The following is a 10,750-nucleotide window of genomic DNA, read 5'->3' as shown; positions in this document are numbered from 1 at the left end:
GAGGGGGTTTCACCATGTTGACCAGGATGGTCTCGATCTCTTGACCTCGTGATCCACCCGCCTCGGCCTCCCAAAGTGCTGGGATTACAGGCTTGAGCCACCGCGCCCGGCCCTTAAAAAATATTTTAATACCAATTACTTATTAGTTAGTGTATGCTTTGTGGTTGGCCATAGTGTACAGATTCTTTCTTCTGAAATATTAATTTCTTTTGTTAGATTCAATTTTTTCTTTATTTTTAATTTCTCAAGAGTTTCTGTGACATATCTTGAAATATATATTTTTTTCAGTTTTATTGTTTTGGTTTATTTCTTCCAGGACATCTAGGATGTGTACACTAGACAGCAAAGACAAAAGAGGGCCATAATTTCTTCCATCCCAACCCTGTTTTACTCCCTGAGCAAACTGAGCAAAATGAGATTAAAAACAATCTCACATTGTTCTTCAGTGAGTATTTAGTAGAGTCTGGACTCTCTAGGCTGTTTTTGCTTTTTTGCTTTTTTTTTCCCCTCCTTTTGTTTAACTTCTTTTCTGAGCTTTGTCAGTTTATATTGTGTCTCTTTCTCGTCTCAACATATCTTCCCTGAGGTCTTTTATTTCCACTTTAAACTCTTATAGAGGTGCTCTCCTCATCATACAGGTTATTAAATTATAGCAGTGTGTTTGCAATTTTTATTTGCTCTATGGAAGCATATTTTAGTCCATATCTGTTATTTGTTTTTCCTGACCCTTTCCCTCTTTTATTTTTTTCTATATCATTTTATCATTCTTATGCTATTTTCTTTTATCTTTATGTGTTTATTGCTTATTTTTTAATGCTGTGAGTTCTTCTTGGACAAACTATTTGAGGATGTTCATTTTAGTGTTAGACTCGGGCTCTGTTTCAGCTTAACAAGAATCCTTCTTGGTTCTCACTGAGGTTCCATATGACTCAAGATGGTTTTTTATGTGGGTGGGTTCTTCTCATAAGACAGGATCACCTGGTACACAATATATGTGACTCCTTTTCTACATATATTGTGTTTCAGAGATAGATTTTCATTAAGTAGAGAGTTTGCATTTCCCTTTCTTATTTTTCTTATTGCTCTAGGGTGATTTATAACAGGAAAGGGGAGATACATCATCATTATTTGGCTATTTAAAACCATTTATAAATCCTTATTATATATTTTCTGAAATGTTACAAGAGCTTACTAATTGATTTGCTTCTCCCAGATCAACATCAACCTTCCCCACCAGCTAGTCACAGGGCTAATTCAGTGTTTCTACATTCAGTGGCAGCTCATCACCTGTAGGGTGAAATTCAGCTTCCTTACCATTATCTACAAAGACCTCTGTGACCTGGATCTTACTTACTCCATCAGCTGCATATGAATTCCTTACCCACCACTGCTCTTCACATTCTTTCCTTGTTTCATTACAACCTTCAATAAACATAAACGTCTTTAGTCTCCATGCACAAACTATGCCATTTCTTACTTTATATGCCTTTCATATATATATATATATATATATATATATATATATATGTATGTATGTATTTTGCTGCCTGAGATGTCCCTTTACCAGACAAATTCATTCTTTGAATTTAGGACAGACAGCACCTCCTGTAGGAAGCCTCTGACATCCTGAGTCGGGATTGGACCCAACCAAGCTCCAGTGTCGACTACTTATCCATTTGCATTATGTTTCCCCAGCCAGGACTCTAAAAGGAATAGGACTGTGTGTTATTCATCATTGCTTCTCCTGCTCTTAGCATAATGACTGGTACTCAATAGATGGTTGTTGAACTGAACTGAACTGAGAAGATAACACACCATCCTTATTCTCAGGAAATGTAGTTAGTTATCTTTTTCAGGCAAGGGAATCTTGTTTCTCCAGCTAACAATACAAATTAGCCTAATTGACAATTGCTTACTGCATAAGAAATGACCATATGTACAATGTCTCTGCATTTTTATAAAACTGCTGTCCAGGAATTACCCAATATATTATTCACTGTCCTTTTTATATTTATTCATTTAAATATATTAAAATACATTCAGCCCAGTGGGAAATGCACATAACTAAACAATTATGATGTAATGTGATGAGAGCTATATTAGTGGAAAGCACACATTACTCTTGGAGAAAGAGCCTTTCCCCCTACCCTAGAAGAGGGTCAGTACAAGCTTTCTCAAAGGAGGGCTATGAGTAAGAATTAAGTAGGTGAAAGAGAAAGAGCATTAGGCCCAGGGGAGAAGGCCTGGGTGAAGTTAAGGAAGTAAGAAAACAGAATTAGCCAGGCAGTTGTAGTTGTGGGAGGGAGTGGAGTAGCATAAAAAGAAGTTGGAAAATTGAACTGAACATTTTCTATTTTCTTTAATTAAATCTAGATAATGTGTTCCCTTCTTTATAGTTGCTAGAAAGCACAGAACTAACTTTTGTGTGAATTTTAGCAGCTTCCCCACATAAAGCTTATGGTATTGTTATTCTTCATATCTCTTTATGTTTTGCCATTGATTATTTTTTATTCCTTGGCTGCGTTCTTATATTCTTTCTGTTTGTTTTATTTTGTGTGTGTATTGTTTTTAAAAAAATTATTAGAAACCATCTCAAATGATTTTCTGAAACCAATGTCATTTCTTAATTTTTTGGGGTGGTGGGTAGGGGTTAGGATTAGGACAGGCTTTATGGAGAAGGTAAGATTTGTATTGATTGTGACCAATATCTGCCTCTGGGCTAGAAAACAGCAAACTTTTTCATTTTGTTCATTGAAATAAAGTTGCCTCTGCAGGCTTTGTCAAAGCAGAAAACTCACAGACCAACAGAATAGCTTTTCCTACTCTGTTGGAGAAGCTGCACAGATTCTATATGAGCACAGTATCAGGGCTTCAGAGTAGATGGTGTTCTACCTGTTCCTGGCTACCAGTCTATCAAAGAATGGCCTTGGTAGAAGAAGTCATGGAGCAGTGAGGCTTGAGTCGCTTCAAGGTGGCCTCCCCAGGGAGTAGTGCCAAGGCAGAGCTGCAGATTGAAGATTGTGCATTCCACTGAGGGATGCTTACTGCTTTGGCTTTTAAAGGGGATCCATGTAGAGGCAGATTATTTTTTATGCCTACTGTTTACGGAGTTAAATAACAGCAAGATGAGGATAAGAGACTTTGGTGGGTTTGGTTTTTCATGACATAGAGATTTATCTACTTAATTTTTCTAACTTTTAAAAGTATTGATATCTTGTATTTGGTTTTAGTGCTAATAGAGACATATAACTGAGAAAGAAAGGAGGAAACAACTCACTCCAAAAAGGAGACCAGCCTTTCCCTTCACCCTTTCCCACCCTTATGTGCCAAATGGAGGAGGATGTCTGGAAAGGTAGGGCTTTGGGCTTCTCAGCACCTCCTCAAACAGCAACTCTGCTTTTGTTTGCTCTGTGTATTAGGTTTTGTAATACTCTCTTCATTTGACAAAAAGATCCTGCTGCTAAGAAATGTTTGGAAACCACTGACTTTTTGCAGCCCTGTTACAAAGATGGGGCTTTTCTATGTGTGGACAGCTGAACCATGAGGAATGCAAGTGAGATCCAGACCCATATCTTTTCTCTGCATATTAATAAAAGTGATGCACATATTTAATGTGTAATTGTTTACACCTGAGTGAGAGATTATATACAAATGTATAGTATATGTATTTGAGAGTACAGTTTAAATAATTAAAAACCTTGGTAACCTCTTTATGATATTCATTTATTAAATTAAGCCTCTTCCCATGATATCAAAAATTTTACCCTTTCCTGTTTGCCCCTGTAAAGGAAGGTGCCTCATGCACAGTCATAATTTTATTCATATTATTTTTAATTCTGTGTCTCATGTGTAACAGAAGGGTCCATAAACCACCCAGGCAGCTCCTACAATTTAGGGAGACCTTGAAGGTCTCTACCTCATGTTTTATTTTCCTATTGACTAGGAGGTAAAGGTAGCCATCCTGATGGTTTTGCTTCAGGGAACCTAGTGTTTGATCTCCTGCTGTTGGACAAGCTGAGCTGGAGATATACAGAAAGCTGTGAAATTTGTTAATCTGTCAGTTCATTTTCTGTGTAGGGACCTGGGGTTTTGTAGCAAAATCAAAAGAAGCTAATCCTTCCCAGAAGAGCCCTTGTTTTAATGGGGAAGAGTCTGCCTGCAATGCCTCGGTTCCACTTGGATAAAAGTGAAATCGGCTTTCCTCTGTAGAGGCAGGGGAAAGCAGTAAGTTGATTTCTGTGTTCTGAGCCAAGATGGTTGAAAATCCTGTCTTTTCTCCTTATGGAGTAGCGTTCCTAGTGATCATCCTGGAGAATCTGTACTTCAGCAGCAGTCGCAGTAAAATTCCTTCAGTAATAAGATTCAGACCCTGGCTACCCTTGCTACTAGGGAGTGTGATGAATAAAGATCAGTCCCTTAGTAACTTATTACCAGCAATGTATATGTTGTCTGCAGTGGATTGTGTGAAACCCTGCCCATACTCTCTTCATAGCACAGAGGGTGGCCTCCAATGTGGTAAGAATTCACTTACTCATAGAATAAACTTTCACTGCACATGTAATTGTATTCATAAAAAGGGTATAGTACTGATAAATCTTCAAATATTTAAAACATAAAAGAAAAAAAGTCTATAAGATACAAATAAAGTACTTTAGAGGTGGGAAGAAAGCAGAAAATTTGAAGGAGGGACAGTCATCCTGCCTCTGCCAGGTCTTTCTCCACGTGCTCCCTGATGTCTTTGTTGCCTTAGGACAGAATGAAACTTTTCCCTCACTGTTAGGTGAGCCTATAGTGCCCTGGAAGATGACGTGCAGCAACTTGAACATTCTGGAGAAGGACATGCTTTGTAGGAAATGAGCACAAGGAAAGGGCAGGGACCCTAAAGATATAGTTGGCCTCTGGAGCCTGTGAGGGTTTGTGCAGATTCAGGCCAGGAGAAGAGAGTGGCCTCCCGAACCTGTGGCACCCACAACCACTCATGCAAACCCAGAACAGCTGGCTACTCCCTAAACCTTTGTAAAGATGCCAACCAGACAGGTAACACTGTAGATCCATTTATTACCCAGTGGTATTTTCAACTCTCAGTAATATTCTATAGATGTAGTGAAGAAAAAAGAAATCTTATATAACAAGGAATTCTGAGGTTGGAGCAATAACATGTATCAGCCTGTTTCTAGGATGATTCTAGTATTACAATGAAGCCAGTTGGTAGCTTGGATACATGTTGCTGTTTGTAAGAGTTCTATGTATAAACATACAAAAATAGTAGTTATAAAGGGTTGGGAGATGCTCCAGAAGTACTAGCAATTGGCAAGGATTGGCAGATAATTAACAGATACTTGTTGAACCCTAGAAGTATGCCAGGTGCAATAGAGCCTTGCCCCTGCTTTCCATCAGGTTATGATTCAAGTATCTAGTGGTCTGATGTGGAGAAAAGAGCCCTGACTTTGAAGACCTGGGTTGCAATCAGGAATCTGCCACCTACCAGCCAGGAAATAACACACAAGTCACTTAAACTCTTGGAGTACTAATTTCCTCATCTCTGTAGAACAGAATCATGCTACTTGCCCTTTCTAAATTGGAAGGTTGTTGTGAGGATCAAGGGAGATAATAATGGCTTTGAAATGCTTTGAAATTCTTTGAACGCTACAAAGCCCTACAAAATGCAAGAATTGAGAGACTAATCCACATGGAAAAATCAGCCTCACTGTTTTGTGTATGCAGATCCTCTTTTAAGGATTTTTATAAGCCGATCACATGAAAGATTACTAGATATTTTCTCTGAATTCGTCTTTAAATTATTCATAGATTCATGTATCAACATATGTGCATGATAAAACCTTCCCACATAGCTTCCATCCTGTTGGTTTCTTTGATAACCAACTTTTAATGATAGATATGAGATGTAACTATTCTGGGATTTAATTAACTTTCAAGACTTTTGTTGCATCTTGGTCCCAGCTCACCTGGATTTTGGTACTTCATCTAAGATCCTGCTTTATATACCATCATGGAAGGTAAAGCCTCTATGATGTGGTTACTGTATCCCCAGTAAATTATTATCTTTCTGAAAGAAAACCCCGAGGCAGAAATTAATAGAGTGTAATTATTCAAAGAAAAGCTATTTGGAAACGTTTTAAATGATGTTAATTTGGTCTTAATGGGAGAGATTTTGAATGTTAAATAAATAGCAATTTCATCATTAGGGACACATTTACAACACAGGAATTTAAAGCAAAATGTAAGACTTACAGAGACAATCTTCAAAACAAATCCAATAAAGATATCTTCAGGTGAATATTCTTGAAGCGCTTTCAGAATCCTAAGTAAAAGTGTTTTCAACAGCCAGCTCAAATGGAGTTTCTTTAAATAGCTTGGATGCGTCTCCTGTATGTATAGTGATTATAGTGGTTTGCTGTTAGTATTTGAAATACTTCCATGAATAAACACAGATTAGTGCTCTGATTGCGAAGTAATGATATTTACTTGACCTTTGTATGGAGCATGCTCCGTCTCACATCCATCCAGCCATGTTTGCCTCAGCTACTAGCTTTGCACAGAGGTGGCCTGCCATCACCTTGCCTCACCTGCACTGTGGATCCCATGTTCCAAGGCTGACTTTTTCCCAAGTGGGATGCTTGCAAGAGACTCATTAGCTATTCTGGGGCAGATACAAGTTTTGAAGGTGCCAAGACTCTGGGACAACTTTAGCAACAGGAATCAAGAGCTGGTGGATCAGTGCTGGTGGGAATGTAAATTAGTTCAGTCATTGTGAAAAGCAGTTTGGCAGTTTCTCAAAGAACTTAAAACAGGATTATCATTCAACCCAGCAACCCCATTACTGGGTATATACCCAAAGGAAAATAAATTGTTCTGTTGTAAAGACACATGCATACATGTTATCACAGCTTTTTTTCACAATAGTAAAGACACGGAAGCAACTTAAATGCCCATCAGTGGTAGACTGGATAAAAACAAACAAACATGGCACATATCTATAGTGGAATACTATGCAGCCATAAAAAAGAACAAGATTATGTCTTTTGTAGCAACATGGATGGAGCTGGAGGCCATTATCCTAAGGAAACTAAAACAGGAAGAGGAAACCAAATACCATTCTCGCTTATAAGTGGGAGCTAAACTTTGAGTACATATGGACACAAAGAAGGGAATGGCAGACCCTGAGGCCTATTTAAAGGTGGAGGTTGGGAGGAGGAAGAGGAGCAGAAAACTCTTTATTGGGTACTAATTTCCTGTGTGGCAAAATTATCTGTACACCAAATATCCATGACATACAATATGCCTGTATAACAAACCTGTGCATGTACCCCTGAACCTAAAGTAAAAGTTAAAAAAAACTAATGGTTCAGTACTCTTCTCTTCTTTTGTTAGATAGACAATTCTGAGCCTCATTCTACATGATTTTCGTAGGCTGTCTAGTGGGGTTGAGCCCTAACTGCTGACGATAATAACCAGTTTAGTAATGTACCCTGGAATGGCTTTCTCTCCCTCCCTGTTTCCTGCTTCCTAGTCCCACCACTCCTGTCCCCAAATCATTCCTAAACAAACAAAAACAAAAATCCGAAAAACTGCATAAAAGCCCTTGTCTCAGGCTCTGCTTTTGGGGGTAACTTAATGCAAGGCAATCTTGAAAGACTCTCAAATATTTTTTGAATCCCTACTATGTATCCAGTATTATAGGCAGAGGGAACTATATAAATGAAGTAGAAGGCATTGTTCTCATACCCGTATAACTGATATTCCTCAATCTAAATACCCAATACCATTCCTCTTCTCAAGGACCTGGCACTATTGATCATTCTCCTTTCTCCTGTCTTTTGCTTACTTATCTCTATGTTACACTTTCCATCAATATTTCAGTATTTTTAAAATATCCACCATCCTGACATAACAAAACAAAGTAAAGTAAAACTTTCTTTGAATCCCACACCCCTCTGTAAGTCTCCCATATTTCATTCACAATCAAATTACTTGAGCACTATCTGTATTCATAACCCCATCTTCTAATTTCCTTGTCTCTGTAACTTACTTGAGGCTGACTTCTGCCTTTGGCACTACACTGAAATTGCTTTTGCCAAGTTCCTCAAAGGTATCTTTGAATTATATCTAAACTATGCCTCTCAATAATTAACTTAGTTGACCTGTCTAGAGCATTTGAAACTCTTGACTGCTCCTTCTTTCTTGAAGCCCTCTCCTTCGTTGCTTCCTTGATAAGGTACAGTTCATGGCCCCTTCTCATCTCTCCATCGTTCCAATATCACCTTACTTTCCAACACAGGTGACTCTTCCTCTGCCCACTCTTTAAATATGGGTTTTTACTCAGTGCTCTTTCTAGGTTTCTTTTCTCTGTTTACTTCCTACTCTCTCTAATATGGTTTGACTGTGTACCCAGCCAAATCTCACCTTGAACTGTAGTTCCCATAATCCCCAGTGTGTCATGGGACGGACCCAGTGGGAGATAATTGAATTATGGAGGTGGTTACCTCCATGCTGTTCTTGTAAAAGTGAATAAATTCTCCTGAGATCTGATGGTTTTATAAGGGGCTTTTTCCCCTTTGCTCAGCACTTACCCTTCCTGCCGCCCTGTGAAAAAAGTGCCTTTCTTCCCCTTCTCCTTCTGTCATGGTTGTAAGCTTCCCAAGGCCTTCCCAACTATGTGCAATTGTGAGTCAATTAAACCTCTTTTCTTTATAAATTAAAAGCCTTGGCAGCTTACATGGGGTGTTGGATCTGCAGGTACACAGAAGTCAAGAATTGAGGTTTGGGAATCTTCACCTAGATTTCAGAGATATATAGAAATGCTTAGATGTCCAGGCAGAGATGTGCTGCAGGGGCAAAGCCTCATAGAGAACCTCTGCTAGGGCAGGGAGGAAGGGAATGCAGAGTGTGAGCCTCCACACAGAGTCCCCACTGGGGCACTGCCTAGTGGAGCTGTGAGAAGAGGTCCACCATCCTCTAGACCTCAGAATGGTAGATCCACCAACAGCTTTCACTGTGCACCTGGAAAAGCGACAGACACTCAATGCCCGCCTGTGAAAGCAGTTGGAAGTAGGGCTATATCCTACAAAGCTATGGGGTGGAGCTATCCGAGGCCATGGGAGCCCACCTCTTCCAGCAACATGACTTGGATGTGAGACAAGGAGTCAAAGGAGATCATTTTGGAACTTTAAGATTTAATGGCTGCCCTATGGGATTTTGGACTTGCATGGGACCTGTGGCCCCTTCGTTTTGGCCAATTTCTCCCATTCAGAATGGTATGTTTACCCTATCCCTTTACCCCCGTTGTATCTAGAAAGTACCTAACTTTCTTTTGATTTTACAGGGTCATAGGCAGAAGGGACCTGCCTTGTCTCAGATGAGACTTTGGACTTGGACTTTTGGGTTAATGCTGGAATAAGCTAAGACTTTGATGAACTTTTGAAAAGGCATGATTGTGTTTTGAAATGTGAGGACATGAGATTTCAGAGGGGCCAGGGGCAGAATGATATGGTTTGATTGTGTCCTCATCCAAATTTCATATTGAATTATAGCTTCCATAATCCCCTTGTGTTATGGGGGGGTGCCTAGTGGGAGGTAATTGAATCATGGGGGCAATTACCCTCATACTGTTCTTGTGATAGAGAATGAGTTCTCACAAGATCTGATGGTTTTATAAGGGGCTTTTTCTCCTTTGCTTCATGCTTCTCCTTCCTGCTGCCCTGTGAAGAGGGTGCTGTTCCTCCCTGTCACCTTCTGCCATGATTGTGTTTCCTGAGGCCTTTCCAGTCATGCAGAACTGGGAGTCCATTAAACGTCTTTTCGTAAGAGGTTTAATTACCCAGTCTTGGGTATTTCCTCATAGCCGTGTGAGAACAGACTAATACACTTTCTCTCTGAGTAAGCCCATCGCATCCACTTTTACAGTATCAGTTACTATCTGAATGCCAGTGACCTCAGTGTCCCCTGATCCTCTCAGCATGATGCAGAGACTGGGAGGCTGTAGTAAGGGGTCTTTCTTTACAGGATGCCCATCAATTCCTTAAGTATGCCTATCTTTTTGCTCCATTCAGAACTCTACTGTGCATGATCCTTATAAATTACTAAGACTTGTTTCTTCCAAAGAGATCTAATGAGGCTCCATGGAGGTTACAATACCTGTTGCTTACTAGGCCAATATAGCAAAGTATGTTTTCCTTTAATCTCAGCGAATGGTTCTGTAATTTGCTATACATTATATAGTAACTGTTTGCCTTTCTAATAGTATATGAATGGGCCATGTCTAGCACGAGAGTATTAAATTGTTTTCATTTTGTGTATCACCTCTGAATTATTGGTAGTAGCTGCATAGAAGGCTGTGTCATTGTGGTTTGGTCGAAAAGCTTCTATTGTTAGTAGTATCTCCATGGGCATGAGAAGGAAGGGTGGTGGTAAGTGTGCTATGCAGTGCATTTTGCAGGAAGGGTGGAACTCATGGTGTTTAATTATTTAGGAGGCAGACCGGGTGCAGTGTCTCACGTCTGTAATCCCAGCACTTTGGGAGGCTGAGGCGGGCGGATCACGAGGTCAACAGATCAAGACCATTCTGGCCAACATGGTGAAACCCCATCTCTACTAAAAATACAAAAATTAGCTGGGTGTGTTGACATGCACCTGTAATCCCAGCTACTCGGGAGGCTGAAGCAGGAGAATTGCTCGAACTTGGGAGGCAGAAGTTGCAGTGAGCCGAGATCCCACCACTGCACTCCAGCCT

The 10,750-nt window shown here is 39.8% G+C and overlaps 1 protein-coding gene across 1 annotated transcript in view; it reads left to right on the top strand.

Annotated features, from left to right (window-relative positions):
- SORCS3 (sortilin related VPS10 domain containing receptor 3) overlaps positions 1-10,750 on the top strand; it is a 609,576-nt gene that overhangs the window by 456,695 nt on the left and 142,131 nt on the right. The gene's annotated exons all lie outside the window — the stretch shown is intronic.

The sequence above is a fragment of the Cebus imitator genome, unplaced genomic scaffold (genome assembly GCF_001604975.1).
Source record: "Cebus imitator isolate Cc_AM_T3 unplaced genomic scaffold, Cebus_imitator-1.0 Scaffold271, whole genome shotgun sequence".
NCBI classification, from domain to species: Eukaryota; Metazoa; Chordata; class Mammalia; order Primates; family Cebidae; genus Cebus; species Cebus imitator.
This window is presented reverse-complemented; position numbering and strand designations above follow the sequence as displayed.